The 18,253-nt window shown below is 45.1% G+C and overlaps 1 protein-coding gene across 5 annotated transcripts in view; it reads right to left on the reverse strand.

The window, feature by feature from the left end:
- Nucleotides 1-5,666, reverse strand: part of PIGW (phosphatidylinositol glycan anchor biosynthesis class W) — a 40,898-nt gene extending 35,232 nt beyond the window's left edge. For all 5 annotated transcript variants that reach the window (XR_006962305.1, XR_006962306.1, XR_006962304.1 and 2 more), the window contains exons 1-4: nucleotides 5,568-5,666; nucleotides 3,341-3,467; nucleotides 2,348-2,426; nucleotides 832-894 (exon numbers count right to left, since the gene is read on the reverse strand). The gene's annotated coding sequence lies outside the window, so the exon portion shown is untranslated. The remainder of the gene's footprint in view (nucleotides 1-831; nucleotides 895-2,347; nucleotides 2,427-3,340; nucleotides 3,468-5,567) is intronic.
- Between the last annotated feature and the right edge of the window lie 12,587 nt (nucleotides 5,667-18,253).

Genomic DNA, 18,253 nt, shown 5'->3' on the forward strand with positions numbered 1-18,253 from the left:
AATTTCGACTGGGTTATTTGCATTTAGTTCCTTTAAAAAGAACAAAACCTTATTTAGTACGTTGGTTTATTTAATGTAATTTCAAGCATTTATAACCTAAGGATGAACAATGCAATTTACCAGAGAATAACCATATCTTGATTTTATTTAGCAACAGTGAGCAAGTTTTAACTCAAATGGGTATAAAACTTGCAAACAGTATCGTATGTGATGTCTAACCTGTACCCAAATTAAAACATTTAAAGACAACCACCCAAATGTCAAGTTCTCTCTCCATAAAGGGTTTGCCATGTTGAGTATCCACATCTTATCTGAAATCCACGCCCATGGGACTTGAGATAAAGACTTGTGCAGCCTACCCTAGGTCAGTTGGCCTATACCCTGGAAGTCACACTCCTGCTCAGGGCCCCACACTAGCTGTTCTCCTGGGAGGAGGAGTGGGCAGGTTCTGAGTGCTATGCACATGATTGAGCAAGCAACACAATAATCTATCTTAAGAATCCTTATCTTGGGATGGTTCCACAATCCATAAACAGCAGTCAGCAAACTCCACAAACAAGGGCTCCTGCATGTAGACCCTCATGAGCTTTGCCTTGTCCCCCTGATTGAGGCTGACCATCAACTGTCTAAGGTGTGGACTGAACAGGCTTCTTTTTTACATTTATTTTTGATAGAGACAGAGCACAAGTGGGGGAGGGGCAGAGAGAGAAGGAGACACAGAATCTGAAGCAGGCGCAGGCTCCAGGCTCTGAGGTGTCAGCACAGAGCCCGATGTGGGGCTTGAACTCACAAACTGCGAGATCATGACCTGAGTCGAAGTTGGACACTTACACTTAACCGACTGAACCACCCAGGCGCCCCTGAACAGTAGGCTTCTTAATGCTGCAGACTCCCCTTAAAAATGAACAAGAAAGCCAATGTGAGTTCAGTGGAACAGATGGAGATAGTTAAAAGCTAAATGTATCTAATGTAATAAATATCAAGAACTGTATCCCTTTAACCTTTAAAACCAAGAACTGAACCAATGCTTCACATAAATAAGGTGAGATCAGCCTATCAGACGATTTCCAAGTTAAACGCCATCACAGATTCTTGTTCATGACATCTCTGTAAATAGTTTAACTTTAGGCCATTTCAACTAGGAAAAAATAGCTTACTGGGATAAATACAGAAAACAATAGCATTAAGCTGTTGGCATGTTTTTGTTCTTCATAGGCCTGAAGGTTCTCACTGGGTAAGGACAGTTACACTACATACCCTGAATGTTGTTTAAGCAAGTGCTTGATCCTCACAAAGCAGGATCAGTAGCAATGAACGGACACTCATATCTGCGTGTTTTTGCAGTTTACACAACTTTTCATATCTACCCTCATATCTCCGCTTCACCCTCAGTATAACTAATCACTACCATGGGAGTGGGTGCCAAGCAGAGTCAGCCTACGATGAGAACAATGAAACTCCCATCTATCTTTAGGAATTACACTGGTCCACTAATCACACACAGAACTGCTATAAGGGCTGACCGCACAGTCCTACACAAATGCTGGGCACTGTTAACACCCACATCCCTCTGAAAAACCAGATCCTGGGATTGCCCTGTCCACATTAATGGCTAGACTATATACGGAGCACTGGGGACATGGGAATAAATGCAGGCCCTTGCCCTACAAATTAGTGTGGGAGAGAGAAATTACTATAAAATAAGTGGTACATTACAAGGCCCCATGGAAAGGTGAAAAAATGCTTACTTCTGAGAAAGACAAAAAGTGAAGTTTAGATAAGGAAGGGTAACCTGAACCAAGGCTTGAAGGAAGAGAATTTTGCTAACCCACAAACCCAGTAGGATTCCAGGGCAAGAGAGTTGTAGGCAGGCTGGGAGGTGTTGAAGCCCTGAGTAAATATTCACAGAATCATGCAACTGAAGGGCTCTGCATGCCATACTCAAGTGCAGCTGACCCTGAACAACAGGCTTGAACTGCACAGGCCCACTTATACAGATTTTTTTCCCATAAATACAGTGCTGTAAGTGTATTCTCTTCCTTATGATTTTCTTAACATTTCCTTTTCCTATTTATTGTAAGAAGACAGCATATAATACATATACAAAATGTGTTAATCAACTATGTTATTGGTAAGGCTTCCAGTCAACACTAGGCTATTAGTAGTTAAATTCTAGGAGAGTCAAAAGTTATATAGATTTTCAACTGCATGATAGTTGGGGGGGAGGGGGGCATGCAACCCCTGCACAGTTCAAGGATCAACTACTTATTAATAACAAAATCACATTCTACACATTGGATTAAATATATCAGTGGTTGACAAAGAAGTAAACACAGCACAGACTTACCTAAATTCTTGAAATTCTGCAAAGAAACTGTCCTTTTCCTCATCACTATTGAGAAAATCATCTACAGAGTCATCATCATCTAAGGAATACAGAACCCAACTAATTAGGACTAGAAACAAAACCTAGATGCCAGATTTTAACAACTACTGCAGTAGATTAAAAATGTGCACACAAGTGACAGGAGTAAGTAGGTGTAGACAAAAGTAATATTTTCTGGAATTTATAACTGTACCAACATTTCTCTTTTTAGAAAGGGAATGAAAGTGAAAGCAAAGAATTAGTGACTTTAATAAATACATCCTAGTATTCACATATTGTTCTACATGTTTCTGTGTTCTTTAGGCCAGGAGCCTGATTTTCTAATTCCTATCACCCAGTTCCCCTCACTATGGCTCCTGCCTTGTCAGGGGCCAAAAAACTAGGTGTTCTATAAAAACCTGCTAACATGAATGCCCTGTGCTTTCAGCATGGCCAGAAATTTCTGGCACTGCCTGAACCCAACAAAGAAGTTTCTCAAAGGGCAGAAACAGGCTATCCCCATGCTGTGAATATTCAGGCACCAGGAGGGACTGCTTTCAAAGACTGGCATGACACCCAGGAGATACTGAAGTCTGGATAGATGGATGAGATGACAGCCCACTCTCCCAATAAATCCCAAGGAGCCCCCAGCAGCAGGAAGGTGACCTATGCCAAAGGCAGCCGCCCATCTGAGCCTAGCTCAGGTGAACTGACAGCTCCAGCCAGGACTGTGGAGGGAGAACTGAAGCCATGACTGGAGAAGGATCCTGCCAGCAGGGTCCACCCCTCATTCCCAAACTACAGCTACAGCATCTATCCCCTCTGCCCCCCTTGTTTCTTGTCCTTAACAATACCTTCAGGCTGCTCTATAATACATAACAGGTGCCCCACTCCTGGTGCTCCAGGCTAAGGAAGGTGCCATCATTCCTGACTCCCTGCCCTAACCCACATCTCTTTCCTTTCGGCTTCTTTTACCTGAAACCTTTTCCTAGGTTGGCTGGTTTGAAATCAACCAATCCACCTTTGTCTTCTGCAGGCTTTATAGTTTTTGCAGTAACAGCTGATCTTTTTTTCTCAATAAGAGTTTTAGAGTTGTACTGCTCTGAAAGAGACACAAATCAGATGCACCTCACTTGTACTTTAACGACAAGGCCACATCTCTCCACCAAGCCAGCAGCACCTAGGTATGTTCCAGGTAAGGGATTTGGGTGGGGATGAAGACGGATGGATGCAAAGGAAGTGAGGGTTCAAATCAAAGGGCAGTATCCAGAAAACAAGCAACCCTGAGCTTGGCAGAGGGTGGAGGAAATAGGCCTCATGCACCCGAGGGTCCATCCCCATTCTCCTTACCCTGCTGAACTTAACAGGGCTTTCACCAAGATCAAGTGGCACACTGACTTCAATTACCAAACTATTTTCTCAGCAGTTTCAGATACCAAATTTGCATGTGCCACGTGCCACTGGGATTACACAGATGGAAGTCATCAGGCCCACCTCAATGGGCTGAGTCTTAGGGATGGTGGCTAGAGAGATGGAGAAGAGTCTGATCTACGTCACCTGAGAGGGCTGGGAGACAAAGAGGAGGCACTGCCAGGTGGAAAGAGCATTCCTGGCAGAGGGAAAGGTCTATGGCTGGACCAGACCCCTGAAAGAATAGGGTCAGGTGCAAGGACATGGTGATAAGCAACTACCAGCTGATTGAGAGGGCAGGCCTGGCAGGAGGCTGGGGCCCACACAAGTGGAGGAAGAACAAAAGAATGCCACACAGAAGATTGGCCTTTCTTCCCAAGACCAGTGTCTCTCCCTCATCAAGGGCACTGTGGTATTCAGGGCCGAAATGGTGTGAGTCTCACACACCACAGGGTGTTTATCTGAGTCAATACCAATTGCCAGAAGTGCCCCCAACCCTCATCAGCTACTGTGAAACAGAAACATTGTAACAGTGCATCTCCCTAGGGAGAGCAATACCCAAGTTAAGAACCACCAACTAATTTCCTTTGCTAGAGTGGCTGGAGTTTTCAAGGGAATGAATTACTCAAATGTGCACTTCAGGAAAAACCTTGGCAGCAGCAGGGCCACACAGTTAAAAGCTCCAGATTACCTCAGATTGCCTTAGGGGTTCTTGGGCCACCCTGGGCTGCACAGCCAGAGCAAAGCCTACCCATCCCGGCTCCACAACCGTATTTCCAGCAAAGCAGTTCTACTTCTTTCCTGTCTATCTTGAACCAAAAAGTTTCCTTTGAAAATGCTCCAGGGACATTAGGGGTAAAAAACAAAAACGGGGAGGGAAGCAGCTTGAAAAAGACCACTGAGTCCGAGTCTGGAAGGGAGGACACTAGAGGCAAGAAACCAATGAGGAACTTTAACAAAAGAGTCAACCCAGCATAAGGTCGTTGGAAAGGGTCCCTGAGGGCTAAGAGACCCCGAATTGGAGTTAAAATGTAGACTAATCACTCTTTACGGTGAACAGATCTACCTCGTTTCTAACAAGACATTTTTTTTTTTAAAGGAGATTTTATTTAAAAAAAAATTTTTTTAACGTTTTATTTTTACTTTTGAGACAGAGAGAGACAGAGCATGAACAGGGGAGGGGCAGAGAGAGAGAGGGAGACACAGAATCTGAAACAGGCTCCAGGCTCTGAGCCGTCAGCACAGAGCCCGACGCGGGGCTCGAATTCACGGACCGTGAGATGATGACCTGAGCCGAAGTCGGACGCTTAACCGACCGAGCCACCCAGGCATCCCACTAACAAAACATTTTAAAGGAAAGAAAACGTTCTTGTTAACCTCAGCAAGAGCAGCTTCTGCGTCAAAATACTAAGATGAAGAAACTACCAGGGTCGACTCTGACAGCCAAAGCAGTCCACTCACTGTTTAAAAAAAAAAAAAAAAAAAAAGTCTATAAAAGAAAAGGCAGAGCAAAAGTTTTCACTGTTCGAAACCCGAGGAAGCATTCACAGGTAGAGGTTCCCCCTGGGGCGAGGCAGGGCTTGACTGGGGTTGCCAGCACTCGGGAGTTCGGGGGGGGGGGGCAGGGCCTGACCTTGTGCTTCCGGAAGCATCCCACGGAGCAGCTGCAACAACAGAGGCCACGACCTCGTCGGCCCGGAAAGCCGCGCGGACCCTCCCGCAGCCCCCGCCGGGTCCCCGAGCCGCCCCGCAGGCCCCACCCGGCCTCCTCCCCCACGACCCCCACTCTTACTAGGGCACACGGCAGGCGGGGCAGCGGTATTTGGGTTTCTCCAAGCAAATCACGCAGACGACAGCGCTACTATTCAGCAACGCCATGGTCGCTCCCCGGCCTCACTCTCACCCGAAAGCGCCAGTCTCTGACCGAGGGTACCACGTGCACGCCCCCCCCCCCGTTTCCTTAAACCGGACCAATCGGCGAGCAGCACTTACTGGCAGTCAAAAGCAATGGATCGATCCTGCTCATTCCTCCAGTCCTGATAAGTAGACAGTCGATACACTCGATGTGCATCCAATAGCTGCTTTGGCTTCCAGGATTAGGTCACAGTTGTCGTCGGAGAACTTGTTATGTAGCCTTGTCCCTGTCTCTAAGGTACTCTGTGGCTTGGAGCAAGTCACTGTCACTCTCCAGCTCTGTTGCCCCACATGTAAAAAGAATACGTGGGACTAAATGTCCTTTACCTTCTGGCTTGGACTTTCTGAATCTTGCAAGGGCACTGGGTTCTCACCCCTACCCTGGCCCCCCACATCTCATTTGCTTATGTCTAGCAAATGAGAAGTCCAGACCCTGGCCAATTAGATCCATCGGTTAGATCGAGTGGCGTACATGTGCTTTTCCCAGCATAGGCCCTTTTTCTCTCAGGGAAGAAAGATGAGACTTGACAACTGCCAAATGTTTATTGAGCTCCAAGTGACAGCACTGCACTGCCCAGAGGCTGGGTTGGGGACACCCAGGCAGTAGCAGCCACAGCCTCTTCCCTCTGGGAGTTCAAAGCTTAGACCTAAGGCAGGAGAGAGAGGTGAAAGAGAAGAGACTCTGTCTTAGGGTCCTGCCGGTGTTAGCCTGCACTTGCACAGCCCTGAGAGAGTGCCTCTTCAAATTTCACAACATACACTCTTCACTTGACTCACCCAAGTCACAGCCCTGCGTGGGATATCTTGGTCAGGGAACAGATGAGTGAGCTCTGGCCCAAAGATGGGGACCTGGCCTAATAAGTCTGGATAGGTAAACTGTGATGGGCCTTGAGTGGCACCTCAGGCTTTGGGAATAGACGATCGTGTTTTATTGACAGCCTATGTCTCCTTGAAGCCCTCAGTACTGCCCAGCCTAACCAGGGCTCCCACCCCACATTGTGCCCACCTAGGGCCATAAGTCATTCTCACTCCTAAGTGCCTCCTCCTTTGTGTTGGCCCATCAGCACACAGGATCCCACTACTCTAAGGGCCCCACATGACTGTCGTTGTCTTTGTGGATAAATCTGCTATGGCTAAGGTAGCTGTTTAAGTCTTGGTTCAAACCTCTCCCTGGCTATGTGACTTTTACCCTCTCTGAGGATCCTTACCTGTTAGTGTGGATTTTCAGGTCTATCTTCCTGAGTTGTTGAGAAGCAGAGAGAACACCATGTGTAAAAATGTTTGTAACTTGAAGCACTACAGAGGGTTATTTATGTGATATCCAGAGTCTGTAATTCCTGGAACTTGGGTCCGAACCCTATAAGTGCAGGTGTCAGGCCCCAAGTCCCTCAAGGCCAGGGTCCCAAAACTCAGTCCCCTCCAAAAGGGTTCTGCCATCAGCCTCTATGGGCCACAATCAGGTGGGCAGAACAGTTATCCATCCCTCCCTTGGCTTTGCCAAACTGTCCCTAGGATGCTGTCCAGTCTTTAGTGTTGAAGTAGCATGGGTCCCTACCTGCCTTGGCATGCAGTTGCCCCTGTGTAGACCAGTACTGGCCTGAAATCTAAGACATGTCTACCCTGACCCAACACTCAGAAGCATTCTCTAGCATACATACCAGAGCCATTCCAGAAGGTCCACGCATACCTGGGAAGGCCAGAGAAGGTCAGTGATTTGTCCCGGCCACACTTGAATCCTGTGCCCTGTCTGGCACCCAGTAGAAATTCTCTGAGTATGGACATCACCACTGCCCAATCCAGACTTTTCCTGTGAGTTGTGTTTGGAGGCTGAGACCATGGAAAGTCTCCACAATTTTCAGGGCTCAACCCCATCTCACCCATATCCAAACCATGCTGATTCCTCTACCTTTGGGTCCAGAGATTATGACATCAGCAAAAAGTGAAAGTTTCTGGAATTTCTCCCATGCACACTTCTCGCAGTAAAGATAGCCTTCTACTCTGGGAGACCCCCCCAGCTCCCCCAGACAGCCACACCCCTCCTGCTCCAATGTCCAGGAAAAGAAGTGACTCAGCTATGATGGTGATGAGGCTGGGGAACACCAAGAAGTCAAGCAAGCCCTCTTGGCAGTGGTCAGTTGAGAGAAAAATGACAGGTATGACTCCAGGCCCAGCAACTACATGTCCACACTGACGAAGCTATGCTTAGCAGCACGCTGGTTCTCCCTGGACGCCCACCACGCCCATCCTAGCAGCTGTCTAAGGCTGCGTTGCGCCTCCCCGTGTATGACCTGGAGAGGGGTGAGGTAATAATCAAGGCAGAAAGGTTTTCAGAGCTCCACCATCGGGCAGGCGCTGTCCAGCGCATTCAGAAGACCAAACCCAAAGGCTGGCGCTGTGCGCGGAGGTCCAGACCCGGCACCCAGCACCGCCAGAGGGCGCTCCAGGCCCAGACTGGTCCTGGAGTAGGTGTGCTTCAGCGGAATTGGAGTAAACTCCACCCCATTCTTGGTTGGAGACAAGGCTGTCTCGCAGTGCCAGGAAAAGTAAACACAAGAAGCTGGCCCGCACATCGAACACCGCCAAGAGGCAGGAAAGAGCGTGTAGAGCGAGGTGGGAGTGTCTCCTGCACAAAAGCAAGGTGCATATCAGCAGGGGGCCCCAAAGGCAACTAGCTCTCCGGGGACAACTCCAGGATACCTATTGCCCCGCGCTTCCTGGCATTCCTAGTGGATGGAGTTCCAGCTACAAACTGACCACCCACATTAGCTGATGAAAGCTTAACTGTACTTCGGGAGCGTGGGGTTACTAACTAGGGCCTGAGCCACTGCCCTGCACCTTCTCCAGTGCCATGATGGGGCAGGCAGAGGGATCTAATCGCCCAACATGAGCTACGTGTTGCAATTGTGAGAGGCGGGAGATTCATAAAGGTTGGGCTCTCTGCTGCTTTGCCAAATCTCAGCTTCTTGCTGCAGCCCTAACACCTCTTTCCCTCCCCAGGGCATGGGGTCCCAGGGCCAGCACCAGAAGTGTCTGAGATTGGTGTTTTTAGGTGACCTACTGCCTTGTTCTCATCTGCTCCCCTTTATTTCTCCTCTGGTATTGAAGTAGTTCAGTTGTTAAAGTGATTAGGGTTGTCGGTGGGAGTCAAATAAAAGAGGCCTAAGGTTCAGGTGGAGTAATCAGTTTCCAGCTCTTTGCATGTTATTTTATAACAGTGAAATGATATTCATTCCCCAATTCTAGACAATAACAGTCTGACCTATAATTAGACTTCAAGGAAAACCCCAAAACAAAAGGGATAAAGAATAATTGTATTATTCCCTGTCCCAGAACCATTAGGAGAGCACAGACAAAAGAAGTCACTGTTGTTTTATGAACACACTCATCCTACCACCCAAACTCCACACTTTTCTTTTTTCATACCCTCTCCCACTTGCAAACCCACATAGATCCCACCTTATATTCACTAACACAAACAGAGATCAAAGGAATCAGGACTTCCCAGCCAGATTCTCCAAGAAGCCTCTAAGGACAGGGAGTGCATCTGGGGCTTTGCACAAACGTCTTAACCATGTGGCAGAGATGCATAGGAGCTCTGCTTAGTGAGAAGTAGGTAAGAGGAACTGAGGCCCCAAATTACCTTTCCCCTCTCTTAAAACTAAAGACGAAGACTTCAGACAAACAAAAACCATGAGAATTCTTCATGAGCAGATCTGCACAATAAGAAAGTTATTCAGGGCAAACTAAAATAATATAAATAGAAATTAAAATCATAATATGATACCACCACACACTGTGAAGAATGACTAAAATTTAGAAGCCTGGTAATACCAAGTGATGGCAAGGAGGCTGGTATGGTCTGAATGTTTGTGTTCCTCCAAATTCATATGTTGAATTCCTAACCCCGTGGTGGTATGGGGAGGTAGGGCTTTGGGGAGTGTTAAGGTCATAGGATACAGCCTTCATGAACGGGATTGTGCCTTTGTAAAAGAGACCCCAGAGAGTTCTCTTGCTGTCTTTCTGCATGTGAGGACACAGTGAGAAGATGACGGTCTGTGAAACAGAAAAAGGGTTCTCAGCAAACACAAAATCTGCCTGTGCCTTGTTCTTGGACTTCCCAGTCTCCAGGACTGTAAGAAAGAAATATTTGTTGTTTAATCCACCCAGTCTATGGCAGCCCAAATAGACTAAGTCAGAATTGGTACCAAGAAATGGGACACTGCTGTAATAAATACCTAAAAATGTGGAAGTGGCTTTGGAAACGGGCAATGGGTTGAGGCTAGAAGAGTTTTGAGATGCATGCTAGAAAATGAGATGCCTACATTTCCACAAATGAACCTTTAAAAAATAATTCTGGTAAGAGTTCAGAAAGAAAACAAGAGAGTTATAGAGAAAGCCTCCATCTTCTTAGAGAACCCCTAGTGGTCATAAATGGTAGATATATGGATAGTGAAGGCCATTCTGGTGATGGCACACAGAAATGAAGAGCTTGTTGTTGAACGCTGAAGGAAAGTGATCCTTGCTGTAAAGTGGCAAAGAACTTGGCTGAATTGTGTTTGTGTACTGATATTTCATGAAATGTGGACCTTGCAGGTGATGAAACTGGATGTTTAGCTAAAGAAATTTCTTTTTCTTTAAATTTGTAAATGTTTATTCATTTTTTGAGAGAGAGAGAGAGGGAGAGACAGAGCGTAAGCAGGGGAGGGTCAGGAAGAGAGGAAGACACAGAATCTGAAGCAGGCTCCAGGCTCTGAGCTGTTAGCACAGAGCCCAACACAGGGCTTGAACCCACAAACTGTGAGATCATGACCTGAGCCGAAGTCGGAGGCTCAACTGACTGAGCCACCCAGGCTCCCCTAGCTGAAGAGATTTCTAAATAAAGTGTGGAAGGTGTGGCTCAGCTCCTCCTAATAGCTAATGGTGAAATGTGGAAAAAAAAATGACTTAAAGGTGGAATTGCTGAGCAGACAAGAGCAGAACTTAAAGATTCTCAGCCTACACATACTGCAAAAAAAGAGACACTAGTGGTGAGACCAAGTCACCATTTGACCAGGAGGTTGGTGTGGATCAGTCATCTCAGTGGAAGCCAGGCTCTATTCTTCAAAAAACACTGGGACAATGGAAGAACGGCCCAAATGCTATTCAGTTAGACTTAAGCCTGACCTTCACCCTGACCATTGCCCTCAACTCAACCCTCTGTGGAGGGTTCCGCACTGCCTGTGGATTGACAACTACCATCTGACTAGGTGCTAACCCTAATTCTAGTCATGACACTGACCCTACCTAGGCCCAAATCCCCAGAAATTGTGCCATTTGCAGTGGGACCAGGGGATGGTAGTGGCCTGTCCACCAGTACTTTGAAGCACTACCAAAGGGTTGAGTTGAGGGCAAGTGTTAGGATAGGCATATGGATTGTGTTCAGGACTAGGCTGATAGAATGGGTTATGATTAGGTGTTTGCCCACAATCCTACACTTGAATTCTATCCCAGTCATTGCAAATGTCACAACTTCCTTTTCTGTTTCTGGCTGAGTAATCTTGCATCAGTCATGTGTCCCAAATACATTGTGTCCTCAGAACTAGCATTTATGCCCAAGTAGGGTCAGGGCCATGGCTAGGGTTATGGTTAGGGCGAGGAAAACATTAAAGGCCTATCTGATGGCAGTTGAAAAATCTATAGGGAAGGCTCATTTAAAGTGAGTGTCAATCATGGGGCGCCTGGGTGGCGCAGTCGGTTAAGCGTCCGACTTCAGCCAGGTCACGATCTCACGGTCCGTGGGTTCGAGCCCCGCGTCGGGCTCTGGGCTGATGGCTCAGAGCCTGGAGCCTGTTTCCGATTCTGTGTCTCCCTCTCTCTCTGCCCCTCCCCCGTTCATGCTCTGTCTCGCTCTGTCCCAAAAATAAATAAAAAACGTTGAAAAAAAAATTAAAAAAAAAAAAATAAAGTGAGTGTCAATCAGAATTAGGGTAGACTTTAGAGGTAGGCTGATGATGTCGCTTAGCATTAGGTTTTCACTCAGAATCATACTCTCTGATTCCATAACAGTCTTAGCAAATGTCAACATTTTGTTTTTTTAAATATGAAATTTATTGTCAAATTGGTTTCCATACAACACACAGTGCTCACCCCAACAGGTGCCCTCCTCAATACCCATCACCCCCCCTCCCCTCCCTCCCACCCCCCATCAACCCTCAGTTTGTTCTCAGTTTTTAAGAGTCTCTTATGGTTTGGCTCCCTCCCTCTTTGACTTTTTTCCCCCCTTCTCCTCCCCCATGGTCTTCTGTTAAGTTTCTCAGGATCCATGTAAGAGTGAAAACATATGGTATCTGTCTTTCTCTGTATGGCTTATTTCACTTAGCATCACACTCTCCAGTTCCATCCACGTTGCTACAAAAGGCCATATTTCATTCTTTCTCATTGCCACATAGTATCCCATTCTGTATATAAACCACAATTTCTTTATCCATTCATCAGTTGATGGACATTTAGGCTCTTCCCATAATTTGGCTATTGTTGAGAGTGCTGCTATAAACATTGGGGTGCAAGTGCCCCTATGCATCAGCACTCCTGTATCCCTTGGGTAAATTCCTAGCAGTGCTACTGCTGGGTCATAGGGTAGGTCTATTTTTAATTTTTTGAGGAACCTCCACACTGTTTTCCAGAGCAGCTGCACCAGTTTGCATTCCCACCAACAGTGCAAGAGGGTTCCTGTTTCTCCACATCCTCACCAGCATCTATAGTCTCCTGATTTGTTCATTTTAGCCACTCTGACTGGCGTGAGGTGGTATTTGAGTGTGTTTTTGATTTGTATTTCCCTGATGAGGAGCGACGTTGAGCATCTTTTCATGTGCCTGTTGGCTATCTGGATGTCTTCTTTAGAGAAGTGTCTGTTCATGTTTTCTTCCCATTTCTTCACTGGATTATTTGTTTTTCAGGTGTGGAGTTTGGTGAGCTCTTTATAGATTTTGGATACTAGCCCTTTGTCTGAGATGTCATTTGCAAATATCTTTTCCCATTCCATTGGTTGCCTTTTAGTTTTGGTGACTGTTTCCTTTGCAGTGCAGAAGTTTTTATCTTCATGAGGTCCCAATAGTTCATTTTTGCTTTTAATTCCCTTGCCTTTGGGGATGTGTCGAGTAAGAGATTGCTGCGGATGAAGTCAGAGAGGTTTGTTCCTGCTTTCTCCTCTAGGGTTTTGATGGTTTCCTGTCTCACATTCAGGTGCTTTATCCATTTTGAGTTTGTTTTTGTGAATGGTGTGAGAAAGTGGTCTAGTTTCATCCTTCTGCATGTTGCTGTCCATTTCTCCCAGCACCATGTGTTAAAGAGACTGTCTTTGTTCCATTGGATATTCTTTCCTGCTTTGTCAAAGATTAGCTGACCATACTTTTGTGGGTCTAGCTCTGGGGTTTCTATTCTATTCCATTGGTCTATGTGTCTGTTTTTGTGCCAATACCATGCTGTCTTGATGATTACAGCTTTGTAGTAGAGGCTTAAGTCTGGGATTGTGATGCCTCCTGCTTTGGTCTTCTTCTTCAAAATTACTTTGGCTATTCGGGGCCTTTTGTGGTTCCATACAAATTTTTTGTTTGTTCTAGCTTCGAGAAGACTGCTGGTGCAATTTTGATTGGGATTGCATTGAATGTGCAGATAGCTTTGGTAGTATTGACATTTTAACAATATTTATTCTTCCAATCCATGAGCATGGAATGTTTTTCCATTTCTTTATATCTTCTTCAGTTTGCTTCATAAGCTTTCTATAGTTTTCAGCATACAGATCTTTTACATCTTTGGTTAGGTTTATTCCTAGGTATTTTATGCTTCTTGGTGCAATTGTGAATGGGATCAATTTCTTTATTTGTCTTTCTGTTGCTTCATTGTTAGTGTATAAGAATGCAACTGATTTCTGTACACTGATTTTGTATCCTGTGACTTTGCTGAATTCATGTATCAGTTCTAGCAGACTTTTGGTGGAGTCTCTCGGATTTTCCATGTATAATATCATGTCATCTGCAAAAGTGAAAGCTTAACTTCATCTTTGCCAATTTGGATGCCTTTGATTTCCTTTTGTTGTCTGATTGCTGATGCTAGAACTTCCAACACTATGTTAAACAACAGCGGTGAGAGTGGACATCTCTGTCATGTTCCTGATCTCAGGGAGAAAGCTCTCAGTTTTTCCCCATTTGAGGATGTTATTAGCTGTGAGCTTTTCATAAATGGCGTTTGTAATGTTTAAGTATGTTCCTTCTATCCTGACTTTCTCGAGGTTTTTTATTAAGAAAGGATGCTGAATTTTGTCAAATGCTCTTTCTGCATCGATTGACACGATCATATGGTTCTTATCTTTTCTTTTATTAATGTGATGTATCACATTGATTGATTTGAGAATGTTGAACCAGCCCTGTAGCCCAGGAATGAATCCCACTTGATCATGGTGAATAATTCTTTTTATATGCTGTTGAATTCGATTTGCTAGTATCTTACTGAGAATTTTTGCATCCATATTCATCAGGGATATTGGCCTGTAGTTCTCTTTTTTTAATGGGTCTCTGTCTGGTTTAGGAATCAAAGTAATACTGGCTTCATAGAATGAGTCTGGAAGTTTTCCTTCTCTTTCTATTTTTGGAATAGCTTGAGAAGGATAGGTATTATCTCTGCTTTAAATGTCTGGTAGAATTCCCCTGGGAAGCCATCTGGTCCTGGACTCTTATTTGTTGGGAGATTTTTGATAACTGATTCAATTTCTTCACTGGTTATGGGTCTGTTCAAGCTTTCTATTTCTTCCTGTTTGAGGTTTGGAAGTGTGTGGGTGTTTAGGAACTCTTCCAGGTTGTCCAGTTTGTTGGCATATAATTCTTCATAGTATTCCCTGATAATTGCTTGTATTTCTGAGGGATTGGTTGTAATAGTTCCATTTTCATTCATGATTTTATCTGTTTGGATCATCTCCCTTTTCTTTTTGAGAAGCCTGGCTGGAGGTTTATCAATTTTGTTTATTTTTTCAAAAAACCAACTCTTGGTTTCGTTGGTCTGCTCTACAGTTTTTTTAGATTCTATATTGTTTACTTCTGCTCTGATCTTTATTATTTCTCTTCTTCTGCTGGGTTTGGGATGTCTTTGCTGTTCTGCTTCTATTTCCTTTAGGTGTGTGGTTAGATTTTGTATTTGGGATTTTTCTTGTGTCTTGAGATAGGCCTGGATTGCAATGTATTTTCCTCTCAGGAGTGCCTTCACTGCATCCCAAAGCGTTTGGATTGTTGTATTTTCATTTTCATTTGTTTCCATATATTTTTAAATTTCTTCTCTAATTGCCTGGTTGACCCATTAATTCTTTAGTAAGGTGTTCTTTAACCTCCATGCTTTTGGAGGTTTTCCAGACTTTTTCCTGTGGTTGATTTCAAGCTTCATAGCATTGTGGTCTGAAAGTATGCATGGTATGATATCAATTCTTGTATACTTATGAAGGGCTGTTTTGTGACCCAGTATGTGATCTATCTTGGAGAAGATTCCATGTGCACTCAAGAAGAAAGTATATTCTGTTTCTTTGGGATGCAGAGTTCTAAATATATCTTTCAAGTCCATATGTTCCAATGTATCATTCAGGGCCCTTGTTTCTTTATTGATCCTGTGTCTAGATGATCTATCCATTACTGTAAGTGGAGTATTAAAGTGCCCTGCAATTACCACATTCTTATCAATAAGGTTGCTTATGTTTGTGAATAATTGTTTTATATATTTGGGGATTTCTGTATTTGGTGCATAGACATTTATAATTGTTAGCTCTTCCTGATGGATAGACCCTGTAATTATTATATAATGTCCTCCTTCATCTCTTGTTACAGCCTTTAATTTAAAGTCTAGTTTGTCTGATATAAGCATGGCTACTCCAGCTTTCTTTTGACTTCCAGTAGCATGATAGATAGTTCTCCATCCCCTCACTTTCAACCTGAAGGTGTCCTCAGGTCTAAAATGAGTCTCTTGTAGACAGCAAATAGATGGGTCTTGGTTTTTTATCCATTCTGATAACCTATGTCTTTTGGTTGGAGCATTTAGTCCATTTACATTCAGTATTATTTTAGAAAGATATGGGTTTAGAGTCATTGTGATGTCTGTAGGTTTCATGCTTGTAGTGATGTCTCTGGTAATTTGTCTCACAGGATCCCCCTTAGGATCTCTTGTAGGGCTGGTTTAGTGGTGATGAATTCCTTCAGTTTTTTTGTTTGTTTGGGAAAACCTTTATCTCTCCTATTCTAAATGACAGACTTGCTGGATAAAGGATTCTGGGCTGCATATTTTTTCTGTTCATCACATTGAAGATTTCCTGCCATTCCTTTCTGGCCTGCCAAGTTTCAGTAGATAGATCCATTACTGGTCTTATTGGTCTCCCTTTATATGTTAGAGCATGTTTATCCCTAGCTGCTTTCAGAATTTTCTCTTTATCCTTGTATTTTGCCAGTTTCACTATGATATGTCATACAGAAGGTTGATTCAAGTTACATCTGAAGGGAGTTCTCTGTGCCTCTTGGATTTCAATGCCTTTTTCCTTCCCCAGATCAGGGAAGTTCTCAGCTATGATTTCTTCAAGTACACCTTCAGCCCCTTTCTCTCTCTCTTCCTCCTCTGGAATCCCAATTATGTGCATGTTATTACGTTTTATCTCATCACTAGTTCTCTAATTCTCCCCTCATACTCCTGGATTTTTTTTATCTCTCTTCCTCTCAGCTTCCTCTTTTTCCATAATTTTATCTTCTGATTCACCTATTCTCTCCTCTGCCTCTTCAATCCGAGCTGTGGTTGCCTCCATTTTATTTTGCAGCTCATTTATAGCATTTTTTAGCTCCTTCTGACTGTTTCTTAGCCCCTTGATCTCTGTAGCAATAGGTTCTCTGCTGTCCTCTATACTTTTTTCAATCCCAGCGATTAATTTTATGACTATTATTTTAAAATCATTTTCTGTTATATTGTTTAAATCGTTTTTGATCAGTTCAAAACTCTTGGAGTTTCTTTTGAGAATTCTTCCATTTCGTCATTTTGGGTAGTCTGGAGTGGTGCAAAACTGCAGGGCTCTTCCTCTGTGCTTTCTGGAGTAACTTATGTTGGTGGGAGGGGCCACAGTCAGACCTGATGTCTGCCCTTAGCCCACCGCTGGGGCCACAGTCAGACTGGTGTGTACCTTATCTTCCCCTCTCCCAGGGTCAGGACTCACTGTGGAGTGGTGTGGCCTCTGTCTGGGCTACTTGCACACTGCCAGTCTTGTGGTACTGCAATATGTCGATGGGATCTGACATATTAGCTGGGGTGGATCCGCAAGGTGCACAGGGGCGTGAGGGGCAGCCTCAGCTCACTTTGCCCTTGTTGATCTGCTTCAGGAGGGGACCTGCAGCACTGGGAGGGAGGCAGACCCTTCAGAGGGATGGATCCACAGAAGCACAGCGTTGGGTGTTTGCGCAGTGCAAGCAAGTTCCGTGACGGGAACTGGTTCCCTTTGGGATTTTGGCTGGGGGATGGGCAAGGTAGATGGGGCTTCCCAGTGCCTTTGCTCCCCACCAAGCCGAACCCTGTCCTCCGGGGCTCAACACCTCTCCCTCCTGTTGTCCTCTAGCCCTCCCGCTCTCCGAGCAGAGCTGTTGACTTAACATTCCAGATGTTAAGTCCCGCTGGCTGTCAGAACACACTACATCCAGCCCCTCCGCTTTTGCAAACCAGACTCTGGGGCTCTGTCTTGCTGGGCGGGCTGCCCCTCCAATGCCCTGGCTCCCTCCTGCCAGTCTGTGTAGCACATACCGCCTCTCTGCCCTTCCTACCCTCTTCCGGGGGCCTCTTGTCTATGCTTGTCTCCGGAGAATCCATTCTGCTAGTCTTCTGGTGGTTTTCTGGGTTATTTAGGCTGGCGTGGGTGGAATCTAAGTGATCAGCAGGACGCAGTGATCCCAGCGTTCTCCTACACCACCATCTTCCAAATGTCACCATTTTGTATTATAGGCCTGGCTGAGCAATGTTGAATCAGTCATGTGTCCCATATCCATTGTTTCCTTAGTCCTGGTATTCTGGCTTGGGTAGGAACAGAGCCATGGCTAGGGTTAGCATTAGGGAACAGAAGATGGTAGTGACCTCTTTGCCAGTAATGTGGAGCACTCCCCAAAGGGTTGAGTTGAGGGCAAGTGTTAGGTGAGGGTGAGGCTTATGGATTGTATTTCCTAGGCCTCTAGGGTGATGGTGTGGGTTAGGGTGGGTGTTTGCCCACAATCTATGCTCAAGCTCCATCCTAGTCATTGCAAACACACAACTGCCTTTTCTATTCACGGCTGAGTAGTCGTGCACCAGTCTTGTGTCCCAAATTCATTGTTTGGTCATACCTGGGATTTGGGCCCATGTAGGGACAGAGTAATGACTATGATTCAGGTTAGGGCCCAGCAGTTTATGGGGGTCAATTCACCAGCAGTGCAGAACTCTCCCTGGAGGACTGAGTTGAAGGCAAAAGTCAAGATTTACAACAGGCTTTGGTTTCAGTTCAAGGGCTAGGCTGATTATATGGTCTACAGTTAGGATTTTTCTCAGAATCCT

This window comes from Lynx rufus, unplaced genomic scaffold, assembly GCF_022079265.1.
Source record: "Lynx rufus isolate CCGP_SWC_20201006 ecotype Redwood Valley unplaced genomic scaffold, mLynRuf1.p SCAF_18, whole genome shotgun sequence".
Classification (NCBI taxonomy): domain Eukaryota; kingdom Metazoa; phylum Chordata; class Mammalia; order Carnivora; family Felidae; genus Lynx; species Lynx rufus.